Consider the following 18,322-nt stretch of genomic DNA (forward strand, 5'->3'; position numbering starts at 1 on the left):
TTTTGAGCTTATGTACACCCAACTAAACCTTCCAGCCTTCTAGTTAGACCCAAAACATTCCTCCTCCACTTCTTGTCTTAGTTACTGCTCCATTCCCTATGACCAAGGCAACTTATAAAAAGAAGACATTAAATTGATGGCTCATTTTCTGTTTCAGAGCATCACAACCATCGTTATTGGGAACAAGAAGGCAGGCAGGCAGCCACAGCAATGGAGAAGATGGAGAAGTAGCTGAGAGCTTCCGTAAGCACGAAGCAGAGTGAGTGAAATTAGGTCTAGAATGGGCTTCGGAAATCTCAAAGCTCATTGCAAGGGACACATTTTCTCCATACCTGCTTATCCTTCCTAATCCAGTCCACCAAGTGGAACACAAACATTCAATTATTTTCATCCTTTAAAACTATTTTCTGTATATAGAGCAACTGTCTGTTTGTTAGCTTTTAGGATAACTTGAGTCTTTCTTCTGCTGTGTCTTTACCTAATTCCTTTTGCTCCTGTTGTATCATTGTTATCTTTGTTTTCTCTTCATCTTCTGGGTCAAAATTGACCGTTACCCATGGGTCTGTAGCATTGCCTTTTTTATCTCATTCTCTGGATATTTCAGCGTCATGTGAAAACCCTATTTCAAAAGCATGCCCCAACATCCATTTAGCATGCACAACACTTAGCTCAAGTTTAAATGTCAGCTATTTGGATTTTTTTAAACATTCAAACCCAACTGAACAAAAATGAAGTTTCCAATTTCCATCTCCAAAATCTCCCCTTGTATTAGTACAATAAGGAAGGAGAGAAGAAAACGGGAAGTCATCCTTCTCAGAGTGTTTCTTGTTCCTACAGGATCTAAATCTTGTGACACAAGGAACATTCTTAGGAACCACGTGCCAACATTATGACCAATGTTTACTTCACAGAAGCTGGTTACCTGTAAGTTTGTCTCTTCAGTAGACAGTGGAAGAAAATAATGGCAAGTATAATATAATATTTGTACTCATGAACAGCAAGACTAGTCAGAGACTTCATTCTCCACTTGTCAGACTACTTCAGTTCCTGAGAGGTAGTAAGTCTACAATGATTTAAATAATAGTGCATGAGACTTCATCAACTGGTTTATACTCATGACCAGCCATATGGGGAAATGAAGTAACATTCTGGGAGATATTAATAATTTTGCATTTTAGCTGGATCTTTTAAAGTTGGGAACATTGGATCACCTTCAGGGCTTTCTCAGATTCTTCATCTAGGTAGGTAGCAACTCAGAACAATTTAGGTGGAATTACTAAATGATGGTCAAATAACATATTTTGAAAATAATGTTTGATTATTTGTTTGTTCTGTTTTGTTTTGTTTGTTTGTTTTGTGTTGGCTCTCCTAAAAAGATGTGTTCATTTACTAGCATTAATATCAAGATTCCAGCATCCTGAAAATGCAGCTTCAAGCGATCTGATGCCCTCTTCTGGCTTCCTTAGTTACCAAGTCTCATACACTCACACAGACAAATACATATAAATTGTAAATACATAGTTTAAAGTATAGTCAATAAAAATCTACAAAATACTGTGGTCATCTTGAATAAAATGGGGAAATGACATGAGAGAGAGGACTCAATTTATGCCAAAATTTTCTGATAATGCCTTTGATTGTAAACAAGTTGTCACATCTAAAATGGACTATGTTCATAGGATTTTAATTAATGCAAAATTCCTCATGATAATTCTCTCAGTGCCTCTAATATCTTCAGAGAAGAAATCCTAGATTTAATTAGGCAGCCTTTCAGTGGCATTTATTCATGTGATGAGTTTATCAATAAGGGAGGTGTTAATACTTTTGTTTTTGAGCTGAATATTTTTTAAGCTAGATATTTTAATGAATCGGTCAATATCACAAGAAGTATATCCATTTGCATACTTTCTATACTTTAGAAGCTCATACTACTTGTTTTCTTTCTTGATCTTAAAATAAACCAGGACAAATATCTAGATTTCATTTTCTTAGTATAATAAAATTCTACTTGCCAATGAAAATAAAATAGTTACAAATTTTAGGGAAGATATATTTTGTATTTTAAATTATACTTCAAATCATTAAATACACTAAGCTTTTATTTCAGAACAATAAAATTCAGAAAAATATTATAAAATAAGTAGTATAAAATTGTCCTTTAATACATAAAGAATAATGTATCATTTTAGAGTAGTCTGAAAAGTTATGAAAGAAAGAATAAAATAGAAATATCATAGATTGAACGGACAAAATGAAGTCTAACTTTAAAGTTGGTTTATGTAGCCATAATACAGGGTGATAAAATAAAAGGCTATGTCCAATGAGCCACTGGGTACACATAAATTCTGGGTCAAAGACATGAGAATATGCACAAAATTGCTTTGTGTCCTCTGACATTCCATGTTTATTTTTACAGACACAGGAGACTTCCAGTCTCTGATGCCTCTGGAGAGGGACATGTACTCTCTAGACTGAGGTCACTGGCTGCATCTACCCCCAGCATTCAGGTCAGTCAGACATATATATTCCATTAACAAATTTGGCTATTGTCCCAAGACTTCCAATCTCTTCAGTCTTTTTACTGTCTTGGCCCCAGAGAGCCCTTTTGCAAGTGCCAGAAAACTTTTCAGGAACCTGAAAGATATAATAAAAATCAAAGGAGTATAAAGGGATGTGTGTTCCTGTGAAGAGCCATGAGCGTTGGTGACAAATGTACTATTTGGTTAAAAGAGACCAAGGATGAGGCTTCAAGTAGAATTGAAGGAAAAATGGCAAAAAAAAAAAAATACTCTTGTATCCCTTTCGGTACAAACCCCAGCAATTCTCAGTACCTGTCACTGGACCTTTCCTATCCTCCTCTAGTATATTATAAGTTTAAATTTCTTAAAAGACCCATTTCAATAGTCAATATTGTACATTATACATGAGATTTAAACTTTACTATGGTTTTTTTTACCCTGTCCTATTTTTTTTTAATTTTGTACTTGTTTAGTGTTTAAAATCTTAAGTTTTATGTGCCATAAAAATATCATACTAAAATAAATTTATTGCCTATATCATCATTTCTCTCCTGACTTTGATGGCTATTCACGAGGCAGACAGATACATATTACTGAAGAGTTGTACTCTTCAGGTACAACTGTGTTTATCATAGAAGACACACTTACATTGTGATTGATCATCAAAGCTAAACACTTAAATGATAAAAATAGCTCTATGCAAAGTTGTTGAGATTCACACCTTTTCAGCTACAGAGCTTATGACTGTTCCACGAAGGAAACTTTAATGCAGACAGACCTGAGTTTGAAACCGTCAGCCGATGGAGATATTTCTTTTAAAGAATGCAGAAGCTGCATCCAAAGACGACTTCTGGTACAGCTTAAATGCAATCTCCAAAGGTGATATCCTAGGGATGGTAAAACCAAAAGAAGTTACTCGTTACAAAGAGAATAGAGTTGTAGGGTTAGCATAGGTAATGTAACAGAAATCCAATGAGATCGATTGCAGGAAGAATATGGAGACAATCACATTATAGCAAAATTTTGTGAACTCTGATAGCAATTTAAAGAACATATTGGAATAACTGAATCAGGGTGCTGTTGCCAGATTGGCTTTGGATTTCTAGGCATTCTGACTCATTACTGCGACTACCATTTGCTGTGATAAGAATTAGTGCACAGATACTTCTCATTATACACGGCACTGTGGCACTAAGCATGCAGTGATTTTTAGTTCTCTGCACCCAGTACAAAATTGGAAGCATATTTACCACAAATCAAATACTAGCTGGCACACTGAATGCTAATATTTTCATGTATTTGGCATACATACATTTGATTTTCTTAGTGGTTCTCTGTGTTTTTATTATTATTCATGTTCAATTTAGTGGTTACTGGTTGAATAATAAACAAAAGTGTATTTTTAATCAAAACATGTATTAGATAAAGCCTTAAATGAGTCTGAAAACTTTCCCTAAAGCCTGATTCTCACTAGAACAATAGGAAATAGAAATTGTACCAATTTTACTGTACATTAAGATGTCTCATACGCCTCAAAAGTTGGTGGCAAAATATAAAATAATGTCAAAATATTTTTTGCAGAATTATCCCTCATTGGAAACTACAAATATCTGTACCTACAATGTGCATCCTGCCAATTAGCAACACAGTATGAAAGTCTGAAAAACATACCTTTGTAAAATGCGAGTCACTGTACTTTAAAAGTATAAAATTACTGAAATAAAAATGTTTGATTGTTGGTATGTAAATATTATAATTTTTATTTTAATAGTATAGAATACAAAATTCTAAAATAAAAATTATCTACAGTATCTCAAGTCATCATTTTAGAATGAAGGAATCTTTGTCCGTTTTGTGCTTTTGATTTCAGGGAAACTTGATCTGCATTGGCAGGTTCTGTCTACAAAAGACCCCAGAAGTTTCACCTTTTCACCATTTTGGATGAGCAATTAATACTGAGATCTGTCAGTTGGAGAGGGATCATTTTCCTTATTGTGTGTTCTCACTGTCATAAAATAATGTCATAAACAGGCTGTCTATATTCTAGAAATTTCTGCTCTCACGTTCTGGAGTCCAGAAGTCCAAGACTGGAGTGCAACAAGTCATTGTGAGGTGAAGGTCTTCTGGAATTGTAGAGGCATAGGGCAGGTGGCATCGAGTTTGCTGGCACCACTAATTCTTCTATAGTAGACATGAATTGTATTATTGTCTACCATCCTCATGACACTATTCATTCTCATGCCACTGAAGCTTCTCACTACATATGGGAGACTGGAGTTTGAACATAAGAATTGGAGAAGGGGTCCAGTTATTTTTGGCAGGGTAACAGTGTCCTTACCCCATGCTACTTTCTGACCATATGTTTCAATGTTTCATGTGAGCACCCTTGTCTCTAGATTTCGCTATAACTTAGCCTCCTAGAAATCTGCGTGCTGGAAATAATTTCTGTGTGCTCGGTGTCCTTCCACGATGGATGCTCACTTTATTTCCGTGTGCATTGCGTCCCTTTCACTTTGCAGGCTCAGTTCAACTTCAGAAAGCCAAACAAACATTACTACAAAGTCACACTCCACCATGCCAATGGCATATTCCTGCAGTTTCTCCGGTTACTTGCTTTCTTCCCCACAGGACAACTCTGTAAAGTGATATTCCACTTTGGAACACAGCTGGAGATGCTCAACTTCCTATTTTTCATATTTGATCAATTCATGGCTCATTTGCACTATTTACCTGATTATTTGACACAACAGATAGCAGGTATGAAAACTATCATTACCTGTAAATTTTCCATGAATAATTTAATTTATTTCCAATAATTATTTATACTAGAAATTTTGGAAATCATAACGAAATATACTATAAAAATGAAAGGACAAACCATATATTTGCAGAATTCGCTTGAGATGACCAGAATCAAGAAAGTACAATTATCCAGCATTCATAAGGAACTACTAATGATTCATAAGCATGAGAAAGAATTCAGTAGTAAAATAAACCAAGAATATTATTATTGTTTTTGGTAACCACTTGCTCGCTTTACTTATTTTGTTGCTGCTGCTGCTGTTGGTTCCTTCCCTAACATCAGAGCTGAGTTTCCAGGCTTCCATTTCTGACTATGAACTAGCAGCTTTCATGAACCATCCAAGTTTTCAGAACTCGATCTGGAATGTGGGCTCAACTGTGGACAGAGCAACTATAAGATTGTTTGTCAGTCACCCCTGTAAGAAACAGCAGCTGCAAAACTACTCAGTGTCAAGGACCAAGAAACTACCAGATTCTCAGCCACTCTGCTGGGATCCAGCCTATTTGCTATTTTAACACAAATTGATTGTGTATGTATGGTGTGTGTGTGTGTGTGTGTGTGTGTGTGTGTGTTCTATTCCTGTAGAGAACCCTGGGAAATATGTCTAGTGACTTGAAGGAGGAAGAAATGAGTCCATACCAGGAAGTGATAGTTCATACTTCGTTACTCACCACTTGTTCACACATCTAGAATATAAACTTTATAGGGCAGAGAGTACAGATGAGGATGGGTATGTGCATGTTGGATAGCTATAGGCTTGAGGGCAGAGGGGATATTTCTATCCTATAACGGAGTGTTTCCCAGGACATTTAATAAATAAACAGACCATAAAAATTTATGTGCAGTCTAAAAAATAAAGGAATTATCTGTATAATATCACTTTAAAATACAAAATGATACAACGATGAAGTTGTCCCAATCAATTGTGTGTATGATAATAAAAACTGGACAAATGCCAGCTCAAGGAATGTTTACTACTTCTCAAGGGAGAGAGAAAGATGGGATTAGATAGCATTCATACCGGTTCTGGCTATAAGCTTAGGACTTTGTGGTTTTATTGTTAATGTATATATAAAAAACCTTCAATGTGTCAATATTTATTAAATCTACAAGACACAAGAATGTATACTATCTTTATATCTTTTATGCTGTTTTTTGGGTGTCATTAGGATTTTACCACATATTTTTCCTACAAACATTGATTTACCAAGCTAAACTATTGATACATTCATTAGCTAGATGTAATTTTGAAACTTTTATGGTAATTTTTCTGTTACTTTAAATATGACATTGAATATACTGGCACAGATAAGTATTTAAACAAAAAATAATGAAACAAACAAATGGAAATGTTTTTAGCACATTTGAGTGATTTTAGATATTAATATGCCGTATATTTCACAAAATCTTTAATGAAAATATTTCAATGTTTTCATCATGAAGAAACAACTAATGTGTAGGTGTTTAGTATAATATAAACAATGCAAATGTACTGAAACATCACAAAGTACTTTATAAAGATTGTACAATCAGGCTAGAAATGATAGTCTACATCTATAAACCTCATAGTGGAGGTTAGGGCAGAGGACAGTTACAAGTTTAAGGCCAATATACATGTATATTATTTGGGCATACACACATTAGTATGTGTGCATGAGTGCACATGCTTACACACACACACACACACAGACATACACACACACACACAAACACACACACACATACACACTGTATGTGTCAAATGGCAATTTAAAAAAGAGACAAGTAAATCATCCAGACCATATGGACTTGCTTGTCTTATTCTTGTTCATTCCTTTTGAGTTGAGCTACGGACTGATATATTATTCTGTTCAGACCAGTTCTGTGCCTTTGTGTTCTCTCAGCTCTAATTTGCTATTCTGCTAAAAGGTACAAGATATCATTGGGGACAAAGCTTATGGTAGTCTTTTTGATAAAGACATGGCCTCTGTGTATCTCCTAAAGCATATGGGACCCTTTCTGGGATTTGTGCTTTACTAGTGTCTTCTGTCATTATTTACAATGAATGGTTTTGGTTGTAACTCAATTTTGGACCCTCCGAAGAACATGAACAGGAGCTAGTTATTTATGGCACTGATAAGCTCACACAAGGATGCTTGGTTTGGATGACGTCCTGCCTTATCTCTCAGAAAGATACCCAGATCTGGCCAGATGTAGACCTTTCTTTCCAATCTTTTACACCAAATATTCTTAAATCATATCTATACTGTTATACAGTCTGAAAGAGAGAATTCATTTTGCCTTTAGCAGGTAAGAATTTTCTGAAAATAATTAAAGGTTTGAGTTGTTTTAAGTTTTTTTATGGGTTTAACTAATAATAATTTTATGTATATCTTAATCAATATACCTAGATCATTTATGCCTTCATTGTACACAAGCAACCAAACGTCAAGTTATTAAATAGGATGTGAAGACATACGAAGGCAATTTTGCTCTTTTAGACTGTCACTCAGTATGGAATAGCAAAACAACAATCTTGGCCTTTCACCCATACCTGTAATCAGTTATATATCATTTTAATTGGACATGAAGAAAAGAAAAGCTCTAGGTATCATAAAGAGAGAAGAATGTAAAATAAATTTGTTTATCTGACAAATACCGAGCCAAAATTTAACAGCCTTGATCATACAAAACCCTAAGAAGCAGACGTAGGATATATTTCAGAGTGAAAGAATGAAAGCACTGAGATGTGCTTGCCTCACCCAGAGGTCACTCTGTTGCTCATCTAGCTTCGTCCCTAAGCCTGACCTCCCACATTCTTCTCTGGATGCTAGCCCAACAAGTCTCCTTTATTCTCCCCAGCCATGTCTTCTCCCAACTCACAAAACTATTCTAGGTTCCATTTCTAGTACCTGGCTTTGTCCGGCTGCCCCATCTGCGTTAAAACTAATCTGTGTGTTTCCACAATGACTTGCTGTATCTGCCATCACTCACAGGTTCCCATCATGGGCCATAAAACCACTTAATCCAGCCAGATTTTTCTTATCCTTCTCCAGAGTTTAGATCGCCCTATCCATAGCTTCTTCCCATTAAGTGCCCTTTTCCAGTCTGGACATCCCTACCTGTGACACAAGCTACCATGAGTAGTCTGCTAGAACCTGGTATACCTAAGATGACCATGCTTCACTAAAACTTAATTTCTCACCTATCCAGATCCGTCACACACCTTCTAAGTTCTATCCTAATGAGCCTTCTTGATACTCTCCATCTCTTCACTATCCCCAATTTGCCAGATCTATCCAAGATTCCACATCCAGTATGCTTGCCTAATCTGCCCAACATTGACTGCACCACATAGAATTTCTAATCTTCTGTCAGAACCTTTTCTCTCTACCCAGAAACCCACAGACCATTTTCTCAAAAATACCAACCTTTCTCCACAGCCATACTTATTCGCACACCCCAGGTTTAGATGTTAGACATATTCTTACACCATCCCAGTGCCCCCTGTCTACATGTCTTTATTCTACCCCCACTCAAACCACATAAAACCTCTACCTCCAACCTACCAACACATCTTCTCTTTTGTTCTTCTCTATCCATACAAAACTTAGGCATAACAAAAGAAGTCTAAAATACCCAGATCTCATCATAAAAAATTCACATAATGTGAAAGACCAAAGAAGTATCTTTCTCAAACTTACCAGTCCTGTAGAAATATTTTGCAATGAGAATTATCAAAATGACACTAGCACAAAGACATTTTTAAAATTTTTTATTGGACATTTTATTTATATTTGAGGTGTTATCCTCTTTCCCCATCTCCCCACCAGAAATCCCCTAACCCATCCTCCATTCTCCTGCTTCTATGAGGATGTGCCCCCATCCACCCACTCCCACATCCCAGCCCTTGAATTCCCCCTCACTGGGACATCCCGCCTTTATGGGACCAAGAACTTCCTCTCTCACCTATGCCCAACAAGGTGATCCTAATTTGGTTGTCTGGAGTCTAACTTCTTGAGTTCTTTGTATATATTGGATTTTAGCTCTTTATCAGATGTAGGATTGGCAAAGATCTTTTCCCAATCTGTTGGATGCCATTTTGTCCTATTGAGGGTGTTCTTTGCTTTACAGAAGCTTTGCAATTTTACAAGGTTCAATTTGTCAATTTTTGCTCTTGGAGCATAAGCCATTGGTGTTCTGTTTAGGAACTTTTCCCCTGTGCCCAAATATTTGAGGCTCTTCCCCACCTTTTCTTTTATTAGTTTCAGTGTATCTGGTTGTATATGAGAGTCCTTTATCCACTTGGACTTGAGTTTGGTTTAAGGAGATAAGAATGGATTTGTTTGCATTCTTCTACATGCTGACCTCCAGTTGAACCAGCACCATTTGTTGAAAATTCTGTCCTTTTTCCATTGGATGATTTTAGCTCTTTTTTCAAAGATCAAGTGACCATAGGTATGGGGGTTCATTTCTGGATTTTCAATTCTATTCCATTGATCTTCCTGCTTGTATCTGTACCAATATTATGCAGTTTTTATCACTATTGCTCTGGAGTACAGCTTTAGGTCAGGGATGGTGATTCCTCCAGAAGTTCAACAAAGAATTTATAAGGACAATGCTAAACTTCATCAAAGAAATCAAGGTGTTTAAAGAAGACACAAAGAAACAGCTCAATAAAATAAAGGAGAAAGACCTTCAGGAGAATAAATGCCCTAGAAATGATCAAGAAAACACAATTATATGGCTGATGGAAATGAAAAAAAAAACAATACAAGACTTAATCAAGTAAAATAAGATTGATTAAAGAGGACTTAAGCTAAAATGAAGATGTAATGTAAAAATCAAATAAAGTAATTAGGAAACACAATGAAAAACATAACAAGTTAAGTCATGTAGAGTATAGAATATCAGTATTAAAGGAAGAATTAGAAGATCTTCATAAACAGGGAATATACATTGTGTAAAGTCAGGAAAAATTACACAAGAAATGTGAGACACCACAAAAAGTCAAACATAGATCCAGACATAGATGAGGTGTAAGTGACACAAGTCAGTGGTATAGACAAGATGTTTAACAAAATCAGAGAAGACAAAGTTTGCACACTAGGGAACGGCACACACATACAAATATAAGGTGCACAAAGAGCACCAAAGAGATAGGATCAGAAAACAAACTCACTACAGTGGCTTTTAGTTAAACTACTAACTACACATAACAAAGAAATTGTAATGAAAGACACAAAAGAGAAAAGTCACAAACAAAGGAAAAGCTATCAAAGAGGCTGACTTTTCAATAAAAACATTGAAAGCCAAAAGAGCCTGGACCAATGAATTCCAAGTCGTAATAAATGATGAAAGCCAGTCTATTAAGCAAAGTATCCATCATAATTGAGGGATAAATAAAACATTTCCTTGATATAAATAGCCCAAACAAGATACACCTAACAAACCAAAACTAAAGAAAATACAAAAAGAAATATTTAGGGCTGAAAAGAAAAAAGGCATAACAGAGAGTGTAGAATGAAATACTAAGAGAATAAAATCAGTGACAGCAAATATTAATAATATGCTGAGCTCAATTAAAACACATTTCAATAATTTTAAAACAGTAATGGCCTCAATTCTTCAATTAAAAGGTACAGAGTGACTAATTGGACCAAGAAACCAAACACCTTTCTTTGTCTACAAAGACAACACTGTAGGGACCAGGAAGTGAACAGGCACTACTACCCTAGTATCTGACAAAATACATTTCAAACTGAAATTAATCAGAAGAGATAAATAGGGACATTTTATTCTAATCTAGCAAAGACTTGACCAAGAAGACATTACTAACGTAAACATATATTCACCAAATGTTGTTGGAGTGATGTTTTTATGTACCATGTACATATTATCTCTGCATTATAGAAAACCTGAATTACAAACCAGAGCCAATCTGATTACAGGCTGGACTTTCACGTTGTTAAGCATTACCTGTGTCAGTGTTTTCAAGCACTCCCTCTCTAATGTTCTGATTGGTTTGTTTAAAAGCTGATGGACTATAGCAAAGAGAGGAAGAATGTGGGACTTTGGGGAATGGATAGTAACTCTGGGAAAGAGTCAGACATGGGAAGATTCACCATGGACACAGGGAGAAAGAAGCAGGCCAAGACTAAGAAGGAGAGGTAACTAATGAGATGTGTGGCAGAACTTAAAATAGAATAAACATAAACAGGTTCATTAGTTACAAGCCAGTTGGGAAAAAGCCTATCTAGAAGATCTATGTATCTATAATAAATATAAGAACATAATAAATATAGAACAGTAATGTGAGTAAGCCACCTGGTACAGAACTGGCCAGAGTTGAATGTTACTCCCCTGTCCTCCTTCCCTTCAACTCCTCTGGGTCCCTCTTTTTTCTAACAATCTTACAGGGCTTGAGGATAAGTAATTTGAATTATATCTGTGCTGCACCACATGTAACAGTTAGATAATCTCACAGTGATTGCCAATCAAGTAGTATGGACTTCCATAGCTACTCACAGTTAATTCCTAGAGTGATGTGAGAATACTGATCACTGTATGTGCTTATTAATATATTTAAAATTGGGATGCTTGAATTACCTCAACGTAGGAATTATTAAAATGCAAGTTGAAGTTCTGATAATTTAGACTTTCAAAGTTGTCACACATCAGGAGCTTCTCAAAATCAATTATTCATAATTTAATTTCCCCCCAAACAAATTTCAATTTTAGCCTTGATTTTTCCACAACTTTATTCAAGTATATATGACAATTTTAAATTATTTGTCTTTGACTTACAAAGAAATGAATTACAAAATAATTACATATAAGTATATACATCATATATATGTCTAAATACAAACACACACACACATACTTACATAAACATACACATGTACATATATATTCCAGAACATTCAGAATGATTATAATAGTAAAGCTCCCTAACATTCCACACTCTTGATTTCAAATTATCTAATTTATCTATGTTAAAATCACTTGTCTCCTAAGAGCAGAAACTTTACCCAGATGGGATGAAAGCCTTTATTGTGTAAAACTGACATAGAAGCTGTTTTGTATATTTTCCTTTATCTCTTTGCACCTTGACACTTTAAATAAAAATTTTCTTTTCCTATTTTCGATGAGAATTAAGTTATATATTGCGCCACACCACAGATAATAGAGAAAAATTTTAGTACAAAACTGGAGAGAAAATTTCAGCTGATTTTTTAATCTTTTTCTTCAGAACTGGGTCCAAAAGAAGTGATAACAAAAAGTGTGGAGTTAGCCCACACCTTTCCCTAGTCAGGAGCATGAACGAATGTCGGCTGTGCTAAAACTCAGCTTCTATGTTTATTTTTTAAAGATTTATTTGTATTAGTTTATTCGTGACTATCTATATCTGTGTCCATGCCACATGTATGCAGGTTTCTGAGGTTATCACAAAAGAGCTCCAGTTACCCTGGAGTAGAGTTACAGGTGCTTATGATCCACCTGACGCAGGGTCTGGGAACTAAACCCAAGTCCTTTGAAAGAGTGACACGTCAGAAAGCTCCCTTAACCTCTGAAACATGTCTCTTACCTCCAACATTATACTTTGGCTCTTACAAGTCTGGGTTTAATTTGAAACATCACAGTTTTTACGTATTGTCTCCAAACATAAAAACAGAATAATCCTGAACACAAATATTGCTTTGGACAAAAAATGTAGGATTATTGCTCATGTCTCACACATTGACAGAGTCTGGCCATATGTTTTGTGTCTTTACTGTAGCAGAAAAGGAAGCCTTTGATGGTAGAGAAACTAAATTCAACTATAATGAAACAAAGATGGTACGATCCTGATAACATGTTTTCAAGCAGAAATTATCTATTTATGGATTGTTTAAACCAGAAAGATGGTTTTCATAATGGTTAAAAACTTTGTCATTTCTCCACCATTGTAATCTTGGGACCACTGTGTTCTGGTACCTAATTCCACTAATACTTCTTCAGGCATATTCACAGTGATTTCCTCAGCTACTCCTATGTATATAACAACTGGATGATATGGAGTTAGAACACTCTATGATTTGAAAGGACTGAGCATGAAAGTCATGCAAATGTGCCCAAACTGGACCTGAACACCTAGTAGATTGCTAGTAAAATATTCGTGAAGCAATTGAATGAATCAAACACATATAAGTCATATTCTAATCAGATTTCCTTGGGTTTACTATCCAGAGTATTTGAATGTATCTGCATATTAAATGCAGCAGCATATTGTGTGCTATATTTTCTCAGAAATTGCGTATTTGATTTGATCACTGTTGCTAATAAAAATGACCTTCGAGGAAATGATTTGCATAGAATGCTCACAGGACTCATTTGCTTTGTGAGATAGTTAATCCAGTAGGCTATCAAATTATACATTTTTATACATTAATGCAAGTAATTTAGATGTTTCAGATATAGCACAAGCTCTTGCAAAATATGACTTTTCATCTACACACAAGCAAATGACCTCTTAATTGCACAATTATCTTTGGCTGATCAATTCTGGGAATTTGTCTAGTTTTACCCCTCATCTGTATTACATGAGATACTTCTCATCTCATAATACTTTAATTTTTTAGGAACAAAGTGGTACTCTTTTTCCTAAGAGACATTTTGCCTTTTGGCAATTGACTTTGAACACATAACTAATCTTGGTTCTCAGTACTGATAGAAAATTATCCAGGCCTGCTAAGTTCTATCTATGGGTTTTCCATTATATCTATATGTTTAAGATTTTAATTTTTATTATTTTTGAATTATATAAAATTGGTGTGTGTGTCTGAGAGAAAAAGAGAGAGAGAGAGAGAGAGAGAGAGAGTATAAAGCAGGTATCTCAGAAGAATACAAACTGTCATATCATTTTTTGGGTGATTGGACTGAAACTCAGCCCCCCCCTATAAGAACAGTACCTGCCCTTAAGTACTGAATCACCTCTCTTTCTCCTGTACCTTCATATCAAAAACTTTATTATTTCAGTTTTCCTAAGAAAATATTTTATTAAACACTCATATGAAATCTAAAATTTACTATTGAAATTATTGAATGGTATCATATAGCATCCCACATTAAGTTTGTCTTTTGAAAATTTTATTTATGTCACATTTGTAAAGGTAAGAACCTGGGTGTGTTACCTCCTGAGCTCTCCTGATTCTGGAGAAATGAAGCATTACATACATGTAATCATCTCAGTAAGATAGAAGCTGAGAGCATTACATACATGTAATCATATTAGTAAGCTAGAAGCTGCGGTCTTTTCACTGTTTGTGGATCCTGGGACAATAAATGTAATTCTCATTGACATGAAAGAAAAAAAAATCTGGTCTACCTTTTATTACAAAGCATTTTTGTTAGAACAACATGACTGGTCATATCATATGAATAGCAATTAAAAACCCGCAGAAGAGAAGGTTCAGTGGGAAAGATTACTTGTACAAGTCCCAGTACCTAAATTTGGATCTCAGTACACACACACAGTGTGGGATCTTCTCTCACATGCCTGTAACATGTGCATGTAACATACGATTAAACAGAAGGATCGAGAGACCATGCTGGATGCAATGTGACTGTAAAGCATGAGTTCCAGGTTCTGTGAGAGACCCTGCTTCAAGAGCAGGAAGGACCAGAGTGACAGAGGACACCAGCCACATTCCTTTAGCCTTGACGTGACTATTAATATGTGCACTCTCACATGTCACGCACATATACACCTTGTATATGCACACACAGTTAAATCATACACAAAGTTAAAATAAATAAATAAAATAAAATCCTCCAGGCACATGTGGCAGAATTTATAGTCCTGCTATAAAATTGCAGCAATTTTCTCTTGTTTTGTGCTAAAACAGAACACATTGTTAAGTATTGTAAAGACTGTATTGTATGTTGCAGAACAAATGGAAAGCAGAGGAAATCATTTATGGTTATAAAACAGTCTATTTCTAATCCTCTTTTTTCTACTGAAAGAAAATTGGACACTCTCGTTTGAAGAATAGGTTGTGTTGAAGTTGAAAGTCTGCCTTTGCTAGGAGCCAGGTCTCTTTATCATGGCACCTCACTGGAGAGTGTTCCTCTAGGCTGTGAGGATTTGTTCAGTGCACAGGCTTTCAACCCTGCATTTCTTCTCTAAGTGCTTTACGCCTTCATTTATGTTAACAGACAAATCTATACTTACTTTTTAGCAACTGACTACCAAAGACATTTCAAACTCTGCTTTAGTGAAGCAAACAAAGCAATGGTATATCAGGGTTGTGGATTAAACAGACAGGATACTGAATGGCATTAGACAACTGGCAATTTGTGTTAAAGCAGAAGAACTAAGGTGTATTCATAGTTAAAAGATACAGCACCAGTGATTGAAAGCATGCTTCCTGCTTCCGAGGAATATTACTCTTAAGTTAAATATGTCTGAACAACAACCTCGGTTCAACTCAGTAAGCTTCCTGTCACAAACTGAACTTATTTCCTATGATTAGTATATTTTATGTGTTGCCTGATAGTTTTGACACTCTGGATAAAATTTCTATTTAGAACCTTTTGGGCATATAAATATAACATGTTTAGAAATCTACTTGTATAGGCCATGGTTTCAATGACATTTTTTTCCCACAAAAACCAATGCTAAGACTTGATTCAGGATGCACTGATACTGACAGAAGTCTGGACCTTGAAGGTGGAAGGAGTTAAGCGCTATTAGTGTTTTTGTTTAGAACGAGGATTGGGTCAGAGCTTATCTAGTTCTTACAGGAATTTGTGGGAGCCAAGAGGAAGCTGATCTTAACAAAATCTTTATCTATAGATATCTGTAAAATTCAGTTGGTTCATAAATTCTGTTAGTTACACTGTATCTTTGTTTAGTTTCTGTTTCCAGGATGTGTCCATTGGTGAGAGTAGTCTGTTGAAATTTCCCATTATTACTGTGTGAGATTCAATGTGTGCTTTGAGCTTGAGTAATATTTCTTTTATAACTGTGGGTTCCTTAGCATTTGGGGCATAGATGTTCGAAATTGAGAGTTCAACCTGGTAGATTTATCTACCTTTTCTTTCCTATACATGTTCTGTCCACTTCGACATACTTCTCACTTCTGTGAATTTGTAGGAAGCAACAGAAAGAACGAAGTAAAAGCCAATAAGCTTGAACTTCCAGAATTTTGAGTCAAATAAATCACATTCCTTTGCTAATAAACGACATTTGGTTATTTTTCTTTCTCAAAAAAAATATTCATAAAAGTATGCTGGAAATATTATCTACTTCAAATCATTAGTTCCTTTTAGCTATTTATTTCCAAGTCTTTTATTCTTGAGAATGTGTAGAAGAATATATGCTGGACTTTTTAGGAGGACAGAATAAATATGTCTATGAGTGACCCAATTGCCCGGAGAGTTTTACAATCACTTCTAAGGGCAAAATAACATCACATGCTTCAACTCAAGGCCTCTAATCAATCTGAGAGATTTATTGTATTGAGAAAAATTCTGCTTGATATTGCATTTTAATAAAATTAATCTTTGTAATTTGTATTTAGGTGCAGTATAAGACCAGGTATTTTGGATTCTAACAGAAGATAAAAGTTTTAGTGGACAGTAAATCTCCCTTACTTTGCTGTCATACAAATAGATTTGTCCTTTCATTAAAAAACGAAAAGCAAGAATTTCTTGCTCCGACACACAGGACAAGATTTTCAGGGACCTGACCTTCAACTCAACCTCCATTCTCCAGGGACGCTACCAGAACTTACATTAAACCCAGGTTTGGAACCCTTTCCTATGGCTTCTGTCAGCCACCAATCTTTCTATCACATTCCTTTTTGTTACCTGCAAATACCTAGAAACACCTTCTGTCTGTGATCTCCAGCAGACACACTGGATCTGGACTGAGGTAGGCAATGTCCACTTTTTAAATAATTATTTAATCAAAATTGGTGATTTCTACCCCTTAGAAAATTCAGTTCCCAGATAGAAGACACAAAACCTTCATATTTTTTGACAAGCTTTTGAAGCATTAGCTCTGGGGAGATACCAATCCTCTATGGCTATTTTGTCTTCTTCCCTGTCACTAAGTCTCTGATATGAGTTTCTGTAGTGGTGATATTTAGAAAATGCCTTGGAGCAGGCCAGTTATCTAATGGGCTGGGAGGCTCTGCTTAGCTTAAATCACATGCAAGTATTTATGTCAGTTCTAGGTTGAACAACTAGTAATACAATAGATGCAAATAGTCAAGGAACAAGCAAGACAATGAACCCAGATAGTCAAAGAACAGGCAGGACAATAAACAAGAGTCCAGTGCTCACTCCTGTGATCACTATTTCTAAGGGCTTATCAGACTGAAACATCTGAGCCTACTTCCTGGTCATAGCCCAAAGTCATTTTTATGCCTGAAGTCTACTTTTTTGTTCTAGCTTAAGTTTCAGATTCCTGCCTGTAATTACTTCTTTGTTCTAGCCTAATGTCAGATTCCTGCCTGCAGTCCATTTCCTTGTCCTTACTTGGACTTTCCAGACATCCTGGCCAGTTCTCTGGATGCTTTACCCGATGCTGTCCTCTCTTTACATTTTCTCTCTCTTCCTTCATGGTCCTCAGACCTAATCCCACGAGCCCAAACTTCACCTACTTCTCTTCTGCCCAGCTACCAGCTACAGGCTGTCAGAGTCTTTATTTAACCAATAGTTCTAAGTTAAGGAACAAGGTCACAGAGCAGTTCTGGATGTACCTGAGGATTCTCTCATCCCTGAGGGCAACCAGCTCTGGGAGGCCAGTATTAACAATTACAATACATAACAATAGACAAAACCTCAACATTTTACTGCCTTTCCTGCCCTCCAACATAGCTTATCCAATCTCACCCACAGACCTATAGCAGAAGGCTTACAGGGTCCTGCCTTCTCACTTACATCAGTTCCCTGTGGACATCATCAAATGTTGTGAATAAGGCAGTCCTACTTCTTCCTTCCATCCCTCTGCATCAGCTGCAGATAACCT

This window comes from Grammomys surdaster, unplaced genomic scaffold, assembly GCF_004785775.1.
Source record: "Grammomys surdaster isolate TR1022 unplaced genomic scaffold, NIH_TR_1.0 257, whole genome shotgun sequence".
In the NCBI taxonomy this organism is placed as follows: domain Eukaryota; kingdom Metazoa; phylum Chordata; class Mammalia; order Rodentia; family Muridae; genus Grammomys; species Grammomys surdaster.